This window comes from Plectrocnemia conspersa, unplaced genomic scaffold, assembly GCF_051122295.1.
Source record: "Plectrocnemia conspersa isolate PC_06_02 unplaced genomic scaffold, ASM5112229v1 ptg000003l, whole genome shotgun sequence".
Taxonomy (NCBI): Eukaryota; Metazoa; Arthropoda; class Insecta; order Trichoptera; family Polycentropodidae; genus Plectrocnemia; species Plectrocnemia conspersa.
In genome coordinates, this window is record NW_028277167.1 from 7907129 (window position 1) to 7926151 (window position 19023).

The window sequence follows — 19023 nt, forward strand, 5'->3', positions numbered from 1 at the left end:
TATATATATATATATATATATATATATATATATATATATATATATATATATATATATATATATATATATATATATATATATATATATATATATATATATATATATATATATATATATATATATATATATATATATATATATATATATATATATATATATATATATATATATATATATATATATATATATATATATATATATATATATATATATATATATATATATATATATATATATATATATATATATATATATATATATATATATATATATATATATATATATATATATATATATATATATATATATATATATATATATATATATATATATATATATATATATATATATATATATATATATATATATATATATATATATATATATATATATATATATATATATATATATATATATATATATATATATATATATATATATATATATATATATATATATATATATATATATATATATATATATATATATATATATATATATATATATATATATATATATATATATATATATATATATATATATATATATATATATATATATATATATATACATATATATAACAAAAAAATACAATCAAAGTGATGAGAATCAAGGAACTCATGAATATTTGGAAAATACTCTAAATGCTAAATAAGCTTCAAAATTCCATTAGCATTTGAATGTCACCCTGTTAAAAAATACATCATTATTAATGAAGCGGTGTTTGAAAAAATATCGGAATACGATATGTTTTTATTATAATTCGACGCCAATTCGTGAGGTTAAAATTACGCATGAGTTATTCCCACCATAATCTTCTCTCGTGTCAATATGTCAAAAGATCATCTTAAGGTACACTGTCTTCGAACTGAAACTTTTCAATGATTGACAGTAATGATATTCTAAGCATTATTTTCTTTGTAGCAAACCTAGAAAGCTTTGTAAAATCTCCCTATTTTTATTTGTCACGTTTCGTCTCCATATTTTTTCAACTTGAACCCTTAAATGTATCGTGTTGCCATTTAGCAACAAACCGATTATAACTTCATAAAGTTTGTGTAAACTTTTAAAGCGAATAGTTAACTTGGCGTAGTTTAGTCGTGCAAAGCATTTCTATATATCGTTAGTTACACACATACGGTATAATTATCGCTGTACTTAAATTGCGAAGGCACTTAAACTTTGCTTCAATAATAATTATTGCTATGGGATTACTTGATCGACAACATTTTTCAAGATGAAGGAATGAGTAAAACACTTTTTACAAAAATATCTGAGGTCGCTGTATTGTTAACGTTTAATAGGGATGGAGATTTCATATGCATATCGCCAAATTTTTGACGATAAATAAAATGCTTACAAATATACAGTGTCTAATATTTATTTTTTTCCAGTTCCTGGCCAAAGCCATTTACCTGGGTATCTATTAATTTGTTCTTACTTTTATTTATTTATTTTTTAGGGTAAAAAAAAAGCTATACCAAAAAAGATGTATTATTTTTATGATTTATTTTATCCCCAATCAAATAAAAAATATGGTCAAGGGTTAACATATCAATGATGTTGATCGTGACCTACCTTAACAATATGTTTAATTTTATTTCGGGCTACTTTTAAAGGCGCTATTCGATAGTTGATCCTACTATCTTCATATTTGTATACTTTCTCTATTTTTTTCTTTGTGTTTAAACAATCCATTTTTGTTAGATTTTGGCACCTCGGTCTCGATCATATTTCTTCTATTTATACAGCAAAATTCCATTTATAAGTCATCCATTTTTATCCACCCTGTATTTATAGACGTTTCGAGAGAAGCGGTCCACGCACGGCTCGGACGCTGCTGTTCGTTCCCCTCCTTTATCTGAGACACATCTCGCGTGCAGGTAAAAGGGCAGACAACCCGGCATACCTACCTGCCAAACCTTTATTCCCCCCCTCCCATCCCTCTCTTGCCCCACCAGGTGTGTATGTCTGCCTTGCCTGCCTTTTAAATAATTTATTCGGCCGTTGCAGTGCCGAGCCGCGCGTCGTGTTGCGTGTGCATTGTGCATTGTGTGTGTATATATATATATATTTGTGGGGTTAAAATCGCCCGCTTCTTTTCAATTTGATTCTGTCGTAATGGGTCATGCTGCTCAGTGCGGGGCATCTTCTTTGTTCTCAACGCTTGGCTGACCCTCCGCGCCTCCAGGACCGGCGGAGCGTGGGCCACTCTCGACGCCCGATATAAATCAGTGGATCTCAAATTGTTTCTTCAGAGCTGCTGCTGCTGCTGCTGCTAACATCGATAAATTATCATATGTGAGTGTATATGTGTGCTTTCTCTTGGTTCTGACCCGTCGATCGCGATGAAAAGATATGCATGGAGATGTACATATGTCATTTTTTGACCGACTTGTTTGCTTCAAAATGAAGGCATAATGCATAAACTTTGTTGTGCTTCATTGTACTAAAACAACGTGAAGTTCGCGCCAATTCCATATTTTAATTGCTTGGTAAATCAATTGTTCCATGTTATATTATTACCATAGAGGGGTTGAAAGCAAAAGGGCATCTCTGGACTAGTTTCTATTGTATCTCTTATTTTCTTCTCTGAACATGTTATATTATTATACATATTTTAATGTTTATTAGTTCTTATATTATTTTTTACAAAGTATTAATCTAAATATTTGTAAATAAATTTATGTTTCTGAGAAAGGCGCTTTTGTATTTTGTCAAATAGCTTGTGTCTTAAATAACTGAATTTGCTTTCTACGAATATATTTAATTTTTTTTATTTTAAAATATTGCTGTTGAAATATGCGTTTGTAAAAAAATCTGAGAAGATGAGTGTATAGGTACAATTTTATTTGAAGGACAGTAGTTTTTATTAAGATTATTTAACGTTTCTCAATGATGGGAGTGGTAGTCGTAAACGTTGAAGGGTTAAATTAAAACGTAGTTCGCTGGTACTATTAAAAAACTATATAATTGCCTTAACTCAATTTCCTCCGTCTCCCCTTTTATTGGTTCACGTCGATTTATTAATTGCGTTCTGCGTTGTGTTGATTTTTTTTTTTTTTTTTTAAACTTATTTCCTGTCATTTTGAACGGTGGCTGAAGCCAAGCGTGACACGGTGGTAGAGAGGGTCCCTTATATAATATATCCAGTGCCGGATCTGTGCAAGTAATTATGGAAAAAAGGGACCCCTTCGATTTGATGTTGTTGGGCGGGGTTTTGTGCGCTGCTACCGGTTTCTTATGTGGGGACGTTGACTATTTCTGGCGTTATTGATCAAACTTTCAACGGTGGTTTTGTAATATATGTATGTATTAACTTGAATGAACGCATTTTCGGTCTTCTTTCAATTATCTCATCGAAAACTGTTGAGAACAATCGAGAGGAAAGCCTTATAACCGGTCTACTAGTAGTGGCGGAACTTCAAATTTGTAGTTATTTTGAAACTATTAAATTATGCGCATCTAAAAATTTTGCGGTAAAATACTATTTTCCTTAAAGAAAATTTGCAGTTAGATTTTTTTATAATTTTTCGCTTTGCGTTTTGTGTCACGTAGTTGGGCCATTGTTCCATTATCGACTGTGTTTTGCCAAAAATAAATGGCGATTATCTGATTGTCAGCTTCTATAAATAAAAGTCATAGTTTCAAATATATCTTTATTGCTAGAGACACATCCGTTTTGAAGTCGCGTGTTGCTTTATTTTCGTCCCGCGTTCGATTCTTCCATCTTTGTCCGAACGCACGACAAAACGCGATCGTCCCAAATGAGAGATTGTAACCTGCGTTACAAAATTGGCCTTGTTGATTGTTTTTTTTCGGTCGCAGCACAATTGCGATAAGGATGTGCTTGCGCGAAACAATGGTCGTCCTTGGCTCGCGTTCCGAGCGAGTTGTGTCAGTGTTGCCGGGCGCGCTAATATTTTATTAAAAACCGAATGCGTAAAAGTGGCGCAGTGGTTGGTGGCAATTGAACCCGCAAAAGAACAAAGGGGACAGCTGGTCGCGGCCGGCTGGCCGCACGTAACGGCCCCCGCGCCCATTGGACGCCGGTTGCGGCCAATAGTCGGTCTAGCTTCGACACCCCGGTGCCGAAAATGTGACGATGAGGAAATCCAATGCCTTTTCCTCATAAGCATCGGAGACCTCGACGCGCGATCGCAACTCAAAAATTATACGAAGGACGAGTTCATGCCCTGGAACCGGTACAAAACTTACTATAAAATTGTAAAAAGCACATGTGTTTAGGACAATGGCGAAACATATAAAACGTTTCTAGCGGGTATTTTTTTACATAAAATCATCAGCTAGTAATAAATATCGTAGTGGCTAAATCAGCTGCGACATTTTTAAATAAATGGGTGAATTTAAAAGAAATTTTCAGCTGCGTGTCATACCTCGATTTACGCGGTAGATAAGTTCTGCGAAATTTCGCCTAAATCGAGGCATAGAACACATACAAAATTGGGAGATATGTTACAAAAAAATTTCGCAAAGCTAACACATATATAATACAAAAAATGACATTACTTTATAATAACAATATGTACTCGAAAATATTACTTAAAAATTATTTACATGTACATAACTTAAAACGGGATAAAAAATTAACATTCCTCTTCATCGCTGCTGTATTCTAATTTAATCTGTTGTTTCCTTAGAATTGCTTCAAAATTATTATTGTTGGTGTCATTATCTAGCAGCAGATTCTTTTAGATTTACCTTTCTTAATTTTTGCGATTTATGTTTCAAATCCTTGTAAATTTTTTGATGAGTCTCGCTGAAATTTAAAAAGCATATTTGCTAATTTACTGGCTCATTGTAGAACTTCAGCAATATTTTTGAAACGAATTCATTTGATTTGTTAGAATCATCTGTAATATTAATATCATCTTAAAGATACGTTTTATGGTTTGCAGCCACCATAGTAATTATTTCTTCTTCGTTTATTTCTTGGTTAACTAACAACTCGTCAATTCTACCCTTCTCCCAAAGTTCTTTACCCATTGTTGGAATTAAATTGTCAACTATTTATGGCTATGGTTTATAATATCGGTATTGGAACAAAAATCGACCTTTGATACTATCGGTATTACAAAATGAAATACCGGTAGTATCGAAAATATTTCTTGTTTTCAAATCCGTACATTTTATTTTAAACCCAAATTTACTCTGCTTGTTTATTATTTTAAAAACAAAACATAAAGACGACAATAGTTGCTATATCTTCTTTTAATATCTTCAAAGAAAATAATCCGAATTACTTCCTCTTGAATTTGGCCAGAAAATGCATCTTTTAATGAAATACTATTAATCTTAATGAAATCAAAATATTAAAAAACCCACTGACAGAAATAGTTAAAATGACATCCCTGATTCTAAAACAGAAATTCTCGAGAATTTTACAGTAAAGTTATATTTTTACTAGCATTTATTAAAACTACTGATTGTTTTAATGAATTAATGATTAAAAGCATACAAAATTAGTGATCCAATGTAGGCATTAATTTTTCATGAAATTAGTTATAGTCTTGATTAAGAAAATACCGTTCCTGTATATATAAAAAATTCACATTGATTGATTACTTACTATAATGTCGTATTTTAAAAATCGTATGTAAAATTCATTGTTTGATATTTTTATTTACATTTTTATAATTGTTATGTTTCATTATAATAAGTGGTACATAAATATTTTTCTTCTCTATATAATGTTGAATATCATAGAAATAAATCGCTACAAAAAAATAGTATAATATAAGAGTATATTTCTAAATAATTCTGCTATCGTCAAATATATATGTATTTATAATCTATTACTTTAACTAGTCTTATGTTATATGTAGATTTATTTTACCATCTGAAATTTGTATTTTTAAAACATCATAGAAAAATTAAAAACTGTTTTGAAATCAGTTCATATTTTTACATACATATAAATGAGGTTAATGAATTTTTGATGCAAAAGTTATAGTAAATGTATGTATACATAAAAAAAATGTTTTTGTTAGTAATATTATTCTTATATGGTCAGTATTTTTTTTATTCATACAGAAACTATTTTATTATTACATAAATATTAACATTTCTATTTAAATGTTAATATTTGATTTTTGTATACAAATCTTACAGAACCATTTCTTATATATTTATTAGATTTAGCATCACATTATACTGATATTTTATAAAAATACCAAAATTCGCTCAAAACATTAAACATACTGACCAAAATAATTGGGCATTTATACAAACCAAATTATATCACGCTTTTATATTACAAGATTATGAATACATGGTTTAAGTTCAGTCACCGATTCTGGAAATTAATTATTTTTTGTAGTATTTTATGGTATGTTTATGTCAATGCTCTTTGTTATAAATCTATAAAGTTTTTTTTCATATGTTAGTATAGAAAAGTGTGTTATATATTATTTTGAATGATTTTTTGCAATTGATCACATTTAATTGTAACAAATACTTATATTATGAATCGAAGTACTAAATATCCTATTCTATAAAACTGGTATACAGATAAAAATGTTTTACTTAAAATCAAATGAGTAATTTATGTATGACATACAAGTGCATATTCTAGTGATATAAAAATATGATTGACTATAATACAAAAATATTATAATGTAGAGCTTTAAATTATTTATTAATATCAATAGAATTGTTTATCTAAATAAAAAAATATATAATTGATTTGAGCCGCGTAGTTAATTTATTTTTATTTTTCCTCGAATTTTTTATTAACCCATTATGACCGTGAGTATGATGAAAACAAATAAAATGGGTTATTTTTATTCGTTTTTACAAATATTTTTCTTTACCTGGCGTGTTAAACGAATTGTGGCGAAGTGAGTCACGACACCAGACAGTTCAAAGTTCACCTGGGGGTGAATCGTGTGCCTCTGCATTATATATCACGTGTATAGTCATTGAAATTGATTGCAAATATGCACCCATGCTTATAATAAATAATGTTAAATAAAATTTAAATTGAGTTTTTTTGCGGTCCAGCCCTGTCTGTCCATTGTTCTCGTGGATATTTACGCTTTTCAAACTTTCAGGCGTCGAAAAGTTTGAGGACCGCTCGCTTCGTCGAATTTTATTTTTGTCGGATGATTAAACACTTTCCGCGAATACGGTCGCAGACGTTCGCCCTTCACTGAATGTCAAAACGGGAGACGATATGATTTATAATTGAGATGACGTGCAGACCTAATCGCCTCGAACGATCATGAATGTCCATGGAACATATGGTCCCCTATGTTATCCGTGATCATAACATGTCGATTTAATTGCACTTTCATCTACTGTCACTTGCCCGATGCTTATATATCTTTCTTCTGGGCATTGTGACCCTCTAGGTCAATTTTTTTTTGTGTCGAAATACCATATGGGATTAAACGAGGAAAAATATATTAAAATTGGAGATAATCTCACATGACCTATTTAATCAGATGCAGTCGCGGGTACTTGCGGCGAATGATATTCGCTGAACGATCGTCCTTGCACTTTCGCTTTCGTGGCCGTTCAAAATTTTCGAAAGCGACCTTCAGGCTTGGGAGGTTACGTAAAAAAAACTTGTCGATCCCCGTCCGTTTGCAATGAAAAATTTTGCGCACACTACATACATAATAATAACATAACCATCTGCCGGTTTTGTGTGTAACACACTTTTCGCCGTTACGTCAGCGGATTCCGGTCTAATTATCCGCGCGCAGCCTACTGCTGCTGTAGGTAGTGGGTATGTGTATCGTTACCAGGTCGGATTATATACCAGTTACCAGAGAGTGACGCAATCGGTTCTTTCTTTCTTAATGGGAACCGCGGCGGCTCTCCTTTCACTCTCGCGGAACGATCGTCGCACGATCTTCGTCTCATAACATTCAGCCGAGTGCATATTGTCTGTGTAAAATAGTTTTTTTTTATTCTACATAATCTAAAAGGCACATCTGCCATCAGCTGACGTTATGTAAATTTCGCTTTCCACGTCAGATGGGCGTAAAAAATGTCGTGAGTTACAGTTGTTGCATTTTGAGTACTCGCTTCCAATCCCCTTTTTAAAACTACATTTTTGCATATTTCAAATTGTAAAATTATAAACCTAATGTATTCTTCATAGAGTTGTTCACCAAGAATTATAATTCGCATATGAGTTGTGCTTGAAAATGTAGTTACACTTCGTATTTTCTGACACATTGGGGTTTAGCACAATGGCAGTAATAGTATGAAATATCCCTTATTGTAATGATCACGCATTTGCTTAGCTCCAGTTTAAAACCTTATACCTGAAAAATCGAATTCATATACTTTATAGACTAACTAACACCAGTAAAATATATATATACCAGTGCAAATGTATTTTCGATATGATTGTAATGAAATGCCAAATTGAAATCATATAATTTTACTAGCACATGCCAAATAAATTATATTTTTACTGTTTCACAATTATATATCTACCAGTGGCGTACGGTGGGTGTTAATATTGGGTGTGCTATAAAAAATAAAAAAAAACGTACATTTTTTCATTTTTATTAGCCGAGGTTTTGGCATGCCTAAACTGCCTTACAGCTTTTCCCCATATATAAATAAATAAATAAACATCAAACCTAATCTAAAATATTATTATATAAAATTATCAAATTTCCAATAAACATAAAATTATAATTTTTAATTTATAAAATCTAATCTTCTTTCTTTGATCATAAATTTTTCTATCACGCTGTCATAAAAAGTGCTCTTCTTTTTAATATCCATAAGGGTCCCTTTTTCTATTGAAATCAAGCTAAGGCCACATAGCCTTTCTTGGCCTTGGGTACTTCGATAACAATTATTAATTCGTTTCGGAGCAGAAAATGAACGTTCTGCTGAAGCAGTACTGCTTGGAGGAGTTAATATTAGTTTGCCTAATTTATCTATTTCCTGAAAACCTGACTCAAGATTATTTGTGTTCATAAATTGTACAAGCTCATGAACAGATTTCTCTGCAAATTCAGGCAAATGATAAAGAACAGCAAGCTCATTTTTTAAACTTATATAATCAAATAATGTTCCATAGAATTGTTGCAGTTTGGTAAGTAATTCATTTGGAAATTTTCATTTATATTGCTCATATTTTTCTTTCTCCAGAAGGTGAAAATATTCCAATTTGGACATTGAAGAAAAACGGTTTTCAATTTGCTTACATATATTATCAACTATTGTATTAAATAGTTAGCAAAACGCGTGCTTTTCTTCAACAAGCAAATCATTACTCAGTCTTGGATAATTTTCTTCCGTTACATGAGAATCCCATAATGTTTCATAATTATTTTCCTGTTCATGTATGAGTTGTTGCAAAATTTCGGTAACTTTCTTACAGCAATATAATATGTCAAAAGATTTGGATTGTAAAATGTTGTATAACACATCAGTTTTTCCAAAAAGGTTTGAAAATATGTGGAGAAGTTTTCTTGTTTCAAACCTCGTGCTTTTATTACAGTGTCGGGGTCCCATAGTTCACAATTTTTCACGACGTCTCGAAAAAAGTCCGTAAATTCATTTCTGTATTTTTGCACTGTGTTACTTAACCGTGATGTGTAATTCCATATTGTAGGTGTAACAGAAGGAAGTCTTCTACCTACAAACTCTTGTAAAGCATTTATTCGTTTGGAAGATTTCGAAAAGAATACAGACAATCCATTTAAAGTTTGAAAGAATGATTTGCACACTTTTATATTGGAAAGACCTTGTTGTAATGTTAAATTCAACATATGAGCATAGCAGTGTATAAAAATGGCCAATGGATAAACTTCGAGTACTTTGGCTTGCAAACCATAAATAAATTGGGAAGAGGTGGACGTGGTTTGCCAATTTTGATTATCTTCAATTTAATTTCATAACTTCTTTTTGAAAATGGATTATTCAAAATATCTTCAACAGTATTCTTCATAATTTTTGGGGTAAATAAAAAAATATAATCTAGAATAGAAAATTAAATATTGATCATATGTAAATAAGATAATAAACTATTTTACGCCAAAATATAAAAATGAGTGACCTGTTATTGTGATATAATGTAATAAAAAAGCAGCGACGGACGCAAGAGTTTTTGAAGTACGCGCACCAAATTCGAGACCAACTTTACTACTGAGCGCTGCCAGCCGACAGATCGACTTCAGCCGTTAAATCTCGGAACAATTTACTTTAGTCGGCCGCCGCACTCAAGGTCGGCGCGCCACATGAGTAATACATAGCGTGTCGGTCGCGCGGAAACTTTTAGAGCGACTGATAAATACCAATGCATACTATACACTGCATATTAAAATTTTATAATTTTGCATACTACTGTATGCAAAATGATGTCGCTTTATGCCCTAAATTTTCTAAATTTCTAAATTTATATTTTAGATGGTTTTGCGGGTGTGCGCCGCACACCTAGCACACCCTGAATATACGCCCCTGATATCTACCAGTGAAAATATATTCGATATGATTTTATATATAAAAATAACAAATAATTAGTGGCCAATATAAATTGTTTTCCCAATTCGCCATAATGGTCTGTAAAAAATATATTTAAAAATATGTTATTATATAAAAATCAACTTATGAAACAATGCATTGGTTATTTTATTTTTTAAGAAAAAAATGTACATAAGAAATAAAAATATTTTTTTTGTTGATTTTTCTGTAATGCGAATTTAATTAAAATTATTCCTCAAATATTTCACGTCCCGTTTTGGCGCCCTCCCCCCTAGTCTGGCGCCCGAGGACATATGCCTCTCCCCTAAACCGCCTTAACTACGCCTCTAAAATTAAGGATGTCATTCTAGCTTTTTCCTGGAAAGGAGGGGGAAAAGTTTTACAGTTAGTGATCGTTTTTAATATCATTTCGATTTCATTAAATGAAATACCTATTTCTAGCCTAGGGATAGTGCATAATGAAACTATCATACCTAGCAAAAAAAAAAAACACTAAGCTATAGGTGTATTTTGATTAGCTGAAGCGTAATAATGTAAAAAAATGTCCTGCACTTGCACCTTTCGATAAAATCAAGGAACATGACTGGAAGGTTTTATCTCATCCACTTTATTCTACAGACCTTGCTCCTTCGATCACCATTTACATCGATCGATACAACACTTCCTAGTGTGAAAAATCAAAATGCAGACGTTGTGAAAAGGGGGTGATCGTAATTTTTCGCTTCAAAGCCTTCCATCATTTTATGTTAATGCAATAAAAAAAATACTGGGAGATGGGAAAAAGTTATTATCTTTAGAAAAAAAACATTATGTTGAATTATTAAAATAAAAATAAATTTTATGTGGCACATTAAGTCTTTTCTATTAATTTTAAATCGCACATGAGCCATTTTTCTAATAAAACATGACACCAAATTTAGTCAAACTTATTTTATATGATATATTGCTGCTTAGAAAAAAATGATTCAGAATATCAGTAGTAACACGCAATTCACAAGAATATGTAAAAATGCTTATGTTACATTTTCCTCCTAAACTTGTCAAACTTTTATTTTTTTAAATCCCAAATAATATTAACAAGGAAAAAGGCTTATTTTATTTATATGAAATACTTGATCCATTTTTCTTAAAACCGTTGCTGGTTATAAATTAGTTAAGTTGCGGTTTTTTGTTATCGCATTTTTTTTTAGAATTCTGCACTTATCTGAAATATACGAGATTCCTAGAACTCGAGTATTATATACATATCAAATATGATTAACTTTTTATATATGGTTATTATTAAAATGTTGTACAGGCGGCCCTCGACTTTCGCACATAATTGGTTCTTGAAAATGTATGCGAATTGAAAAAATTGAAATTGTGTGTATTTTAAAATAGTTATCAAGTAAATACTATAAGATGTTTAAGAGGCGTTTAAGATACACGTTTAAGTGGGGTTTGCGGGTATTTCCTTTGAAAAGTTATCAAGAGTTAACTGTTTTTCACTATTCTTTTTCTTTTCTTCATATAGTATTTTAGAACATGCTATGTTTTTATTGATCGCCCCGCCCGATTATATATGTTTTAGTGCATTCAGGGTTAAGAACCACACTAGACGATCCCATCGCAAATATGCCGCCCCCAAGCAAGTGCCGCCCGGGGCGGCCCGCCCCCTCTGCCCCAACATAGCTACGCCACTGAATCAGAGCGAGCTATTTCGATTGAAATTTGTAGTCTGACTATACCAGCATTGATTCCAAATCCACGCCTGTGGTTTATTTACGTAATTAGTCGAATATTAAGTCGCACATTGTATTGTATAATACTTATCATTATTCATCGAACCAGATGTCTCAATTGCCGCTTACGTACACCCAGTAATCGAATACGATCGAGTAACCGCAGACAACGCGGCACTTATTGCATTTCAGTGAACGCGATACTGTTTTCGAGGCTGCCTAGCTGGCATTCGCAAGATTTATAACCCTCTATATTTGTTTGTATATATTATTTAAAAACAACACGGCTACCGCTATCTTTCCTACGGTGCTGGCTGTCAACGTACGGAATCCATTATTCGCTCATCAGTCGGGGAAAAAATGAGTTATTGCTCGGGCAGTTCTTGTTTGTATTGTTTGAGAGGTGATTTACTGCCCAAACGGTAAGCTCTCGCCGATGGGATATGTCACGCTTTCGAACTACCCTTGGTAGTATTTTTTTTTGGACATTAGTACGTAGGCTACCGAAGAAAAGAGTTGCGGGTGAGCCATTGTCAATTTATGCCATTTATGCGTTTCAAAGAAATGTGTTCCCAACAGCCCACAGCAATTGCTTTATTGACGTATGACTGTTTTTCGCTGGAACAAATTAAGAATTTGGTTAATTGAGTATGAAACAATGAGCCAATAATGCTTCTTGGCTTTTACCATTAAGAATATAAATAAGATTGAAATGCTATTATCAAATTAATTGACGATTCATCAAACCGATGCTCTTTGTATAGTTTGTATACATGCATAGTAATATGATTATTAGAGCGTTTACTAGCATACTTTTTTTCTATTTGTTTGTGTAAATCCACCGCTGTTACATAATAGGCATTGGCCCAAAGCGTTAACGACGCGTATAAAATACAGACAAGTAATCTGATTTTATTAATTTCAAATTATAATATTGGATTTAGCTGTAATAATGGAACACTATCTAAACTCGCTTCAGAACGTCTTTCGTATAATATATATTAGAAATATTTGGGTTACATACATTTACATCGCAAGGCAATACGCGTAGAGTACGCTCGGGATAAGGATGCCGGTTTGTTATTGTGTGCGTGTACATGTATATAAGAGGGAGAAGCGATGTAGCGTGTACTTCGTTGTTTCGCTTTCTCTTTTAAGGACAGTCGCTGATTCGTCGACGCTGGTATTCGTCATTAAAGTGCAGTGTGGCACAGAAGTTCGATCTTCTCTAGTGATATATTTTAAATAATTTTGTGTTGATATTAGTTTAACCCAGATATGCCCACTGTCCCATGGGTAGGTAGGTCACTAAACTCGTGCCACTGTTTTTTATTTATAAATGAAATTTTTGATATCAAGGCTTCAAATATACACTGTAAGTTATTCGTTCTTTTACCCGTAGATTAAAATATTTTAATTATTTTTCCATTAATCCGTACGTTGTTGGTTTTTTACACTATTCTCTGTAGGGCTTAAAAAAGTTATTATTCTTATCGTTGCGCCAATGATAATTTTTTAATTTATTGAATGGATTCTAATGATTTAATAGAGTCGTCGAGCCATTAAACAATCTGTGAATAATTTCTTTCCCCATTTTATATCTTTTTGCTTTTGAAGAATAGCTAAAGACTTCATTCTTTTTTGACTAGTGAAAGATTTTGAATTTTGCAAATATCTAATTAATGACATCAATGTCTGGTTTCTTCGATTATATAATATGTTTTTAATTGTCCGTTGAAATTTCCAACTTAACTCAGATGTATGTATGTTAAATAAACATATATTTTCTTTTTAAATAAATAAATTAAATATTCTGAGCGAAATTGTTTTGAGCCACACAGTTCACGCACACAATAACAAACCGGAATCCTTATCCCAAGCGTACTTTACACTTATCGTTCGATTTACGCGGTTAAGAAAAACCTCCAAATCAAACACATGTATGTACTTTGATTTCACATTAAACGCATGGTTTAATGGTTTACTGTTGATCTACAGCTGGAGCCTCTCTCACTGCCCATGCGTGTTTTTTTAGTTGCTTTTTTGAATGCACGCGTGTCGCTGAATATTTTGCTTGTTTATTTTATTAATTAAAGAAACGTCAAAAAGTACACGTGAATAATATCTCGTTTTAGTAAAATAAATCAAAGCAATAAAACATTGAGAATCAGTGATTTTTTTTGTATAATTTACTATAAGCGTAATATAACAGAAATAATTATAAAAAATACGTAAAATTTACTCACTGCCAGGTGAACCTAACCTCACTATTCAAAGAGTTCAAAAATAAAAAGTTTACAGATGAGTAAATTTTTTTTTCAGAGCCATACATAAAATATAAAATTTAAATACAAAAAATATAAAACACACGATAATAACAAAACCACATAATGTAGTAAAACAAACCAGTACACATAATATTTCCTGTTTTCAATAGATAAACTTCCATATACGACGTTGCTAGTTTTATCTAAAATATCAGCTCCAATTTTTTTAGCGAGGTATGAAACGCATTTTTATATGAATTAATATGCTCCATTTACAAAAATGGTATTTTGTCAACGATTTAGCAATGAATGAATATTATTTATAAGAATCTTTATCTTTATAGGTTGTGAAGTCGTCAAAGACTTTTATAATATGAATTTGTAGGAGAAAATGAGAAATCACAGCTGTTTGTGGATTAGCTCTAATAATGTATCTTAATCTTTCCTTATCGATATCAGATGACTGTCTTCCATTGGGCTGATTTTCAAGATTGATAACGCCAATAAAATACTTCTCTGTCTAACAGTACCTTTGCCAAATCTCAAATTGCTATTTCTCGTAGCCTGCGCCGCATTGTGTTTCAATTTGAGTTGTAAAAAAAGATACGTAAAAATCAGCCACTTAATATGAAACGACATAATACAATAGCATAATACAATGCATTGATCGAAATCTAACTTCTCTAAATTACAAATCATTCATAAAAATAATATTTAATACACCTTTTTGTATTGATCTTATTTTACATGCATAATAGATTTTCGGATACATTTGGAGTTTACGTGGGATAATAAAATAGCACTGATTCATTGATATCATTTAATTGAACTCTCAATTATTTATTTCATGAATTTCTTGAGTCTTTAGCAATGTGAATGTATTTTTAAAACGAATAACTAATCTAATATCGCAACAATTTTTTGGAAGGAAAATAAAATGTAACGAATAAGACATGTTTTCAACTTTTTGACATATCAATTTCCTATAACTTATGCAACTTATCTATCGCTAATATGCCATAATAATTTTATTCAATATTATATTCTACGAAGTATATGTTGGCTTATCGAAAAATCGTAAAACTACATAGCAACACACATGCTGCCGTCCTTCTGGGAAACGTCTTCCTTCGCTCGCATACCTGTCTACTACTTTTTTCCATCTGCATCTACATATTATCTGTCCCTCTCTCGCGGCCGCGATACCCGTTTCCCTTTCACTTTCCTTCAGAACTAGTTTCCAGCTACTCTGAAGGGAGAAATGTACACACCATAATACGTGTTTATTTATACGGACTCTATTTATGTAAAGATCGCGCTGGGTTACCGAACAATTTTATTAACAAGATTTTTTCATCTCGTTTCAGATTCAGTTTATGGTGTTGTGTGCGCATATAAATAGTCCGTGAGCATCGGTCTCCGGTTCGTGCAATGACTGACGCATGTTGATGAAAATAATGTAAGTACATATATTTGCAATGTATATAAGATTGAAGACTGCGTGCAATCTTCAAGCAACCTGGGCACCCACGTGCACTTAATTTTATTCTTACGATACGATTCCTGGCCGACAGGTATGCATTGTTGAGATGCACTTTTTTCTCGGAAGGGTTTTTGTACCTTTGCCACAAAGTCCTACGCATTTTTTCTGTTCTGTTAATCTTATCTCCCCGCCAGGTAACTACACCCTGGTGGGCGTTCAGATGCGTAGGCTTGGAACTGCTTCACGATTGAATTTAAAGCCGCAAGATCGGTTTACTTGAATGAATTTTTAAATATCAGCTTCAGAATCAGTCGCCTAAACTGGTGACAGATGTTCTTACGCTTATCGCATATACACATATATTTTTGCTGATATCAACGTGAGTTTGATGACCTCTATATGTATTAATTTAAGCGAAATATTAACTTCAAATATTATATACATACAAAACGTTGGAATTTTTCAAACGTTGTTCATTCTTCAGGTAGAACAAGATATTGACGAATCATTCCCTACCTGAGGTTATAAATCACATCTTTTTTATACATTTTCTATATATATATATATATATACCCAAATCTGTTTGTTAACGATGAAGAAATCGGTTCTAAAAACGCTTTATGGAAATAACGGTCGGTCGTGTTGTTATATTAGTTTTATTTTGGGTACGCGAAACAAGATTTGATCACACCTGTCGGATGTGCATCTTGAATTTTGATCATATATGTTCCAGTCATCATACTATCGAAATTGATATTTTATTGATTATGAATACATCTATCAATATATATTATATTGTAGAATGATGGGTTTCGTCTGCTCTCAGACTACTCGCATAGTTTTTCTCTTAATACTAAGTCAGAAGATCGCGATACATTAATCAGAATCAGATTATAGTACAATAATAACAAGCTTTTGATTATCTAATGCTTTGAAGTATATCTTTTTCCACCCCGCAAGGGTGGTGACTCGAGTGAGTTTTCTTGGAAAACTAATTAGGCTTATTTTGAGGTGAGGGTTATAAGCCGGATTCTATCTACGTAGTTAATTTTTTTAAGGCTCAAAATATTAAATTGTATATTTTAAGGAATTTTGTGCTACGCTGTCAAATAAACTAACACACTTTCTTGAGTGAATTAGTCGTTAATAAAAAAAAAATTCGTGCTTCGCTGCCAATCGTTCATTATGAGGCATTTTTATCTCTGAGATACTATTATAAACAGTTTCATTACGCTGAGTCCAGACAGCTCGCGCGTGACGTCATTAGGGTGAGGGATAATCTCATTTTAGTACCGTTATTTTTTGAATCATAAAATAACTTAAAATATATTATTTATAATAAAAACAAATGTTTTTTATAATATATGTATATATATATACGTATATCTACGCTTTTTATTCAATAACTATTAAGATTTTGAATATAACATACTTATTTGTATATATATTATGAAGATAACGTTTACTATTATCGATGGGTGTAAAACATTTTAGCTACATAGACTATAACAGTTTTTACATTTTGGTGAAGGGAAAAGCTTGTTTTGGTATTGTGGCAAATATATGTTTTACATATGCAGGCCTGTCGAGAGGGGATAAATTCCCGGGGGCCCGTAAAAACATAGTAAGGATATACATATGTATAAAAAAAAGTAAAAATGACCCCAAATAATGAATCTGAACTAAACTACAGTTGTTAGTGATATATGTACTGATGTATTTCAGGCATAAGTTCCTTCAGCCCTTTTTATACATACAATAATTAAAAGGAGTGGAACATTGCCTTCAAAAGCACCCATTTTCTGGGATCTAGAAAGTCTTATTCCTAAAAGAATATCTATAACAGTCTCGAATCTATCACGAAAATATTTTTTAAAATATGTCATTTCAGTAAAATCATATGGCAATATATTTTCACCAGTAGATATATATTTTTACCAGTGAAAATATAAATTATCTGGCAGGTGCTAGTAAAATTATATGATATGTAGTAATGTATATATTTACATACTTATCATTTATTTACATCCGATGTATAAATGTTACAGTGAATGTGTATTTTTGGTAAAGTTATATTTTCACTAGTGAAGTTCAAATACATTTCTACTAGTGAAAATATAATTTAACTGATATGCTGCTCTAAAATGTCTATGAAGCTCAATTTGACAGTTGCGAAACTTCCATTTGCTGTTCAAAGCCAAACCTAACCTAATAAAAATTCTAAATCCAATTAGAATTTTAGAATTTTTATTAGTTTAAAATACAAACTAAGGCAACTCTTCTCTCAGGGAAAATAAGCTGAAGAATAAGTACAGACCTCACATATTGCTCCATAATTTGTCTGCATTTCGATATTACACTATGTTTTAAAAATATTTTAGCTATCCTTACCGATAATTCTATGAGTTATAATATAAAAGGGCTGACTAAAGTATATTCAAACCGAATTTTGGTCAATAGGAGAGCGCAAAAAACAATTATCCTTTCTCAGAAGTAAAAAATCCACGTCAAAAGCAATAAAATCGTGCCGCCGCACTTTCGCAATATAGCTATATTTTTTTCTTCCACACAAAATTTTTCTATTGGAACACATTGCGCAGTTTTAGAGCAAAGTATATGTAACTTATTTATAAGACGGTCTTCTGTAGGAAAAGTAGCATTCGTTGAAAATCTTATGTGAACCAATATTTTTTTTATTGTTTTCTTCCAAAGAAACTTTGTAAAGTATTTAAAAATGTATAACATATATGTATCTCTAATTCTCAAAAAAAAAAAATATTCAAATCTGAAAGACTTAATAATATATTAACAAAGTTAAGAAATTACACTTATTTGTTTTGCTGCCGTATCGTTAGCATTCTTGCAGCATTCGAGTGCAAAGGATTAATGCTATGTGCGCTTGTATGTTGAAAATTTTTTTGTTCTGACGTTTGTGACGTCACGATAATGTTGAAACTGAACTGTTTGGTCTTAAATAGACGGTATGCTTCATAAGATTCCCATGTCGTCTGGACGAAGTAACGTTATACGAAATAGCATGCTTTATTTCTTTCTTCGTTGCATGCGAAACCCCTCC

At 31.6% G+C, this 19023-nt stretch overlaps 1 protein-coding gene across 10 annotated transcripts in view; it reads left to right on the forward strand.

Annotated features, from left to right (window-relative positions):
• Nucleotides 1–19023, forward strand: part of brat (tripartite motif-containing protein brain tumor) — a 133094-nt gene that overhangs the window by 31066 nt on the left and 83005 nt on the right. For 5 of the 10 annotated variants that reach the window (XR_015809102.1, XM_088182977.1, XM_088182979.1 and 2 more), the window contains exon 2: nucleotides 15832–15923. The exons of 3 other annotated variants lie outside the window; for them this stretch is intronic. The gene's annotated coding sequence lies outside the window, so the exon portion shown is untranslated. Of the gene's footprint in view, nucleotides 1–1889; nucleotides 2302–15831; nucleotides 15924–19023 lie in introns of those variants that run through there. 2 more of the 10 variants (XM_088182982.1, XM_088182976.1) reach the window with 2 other exon arrangements.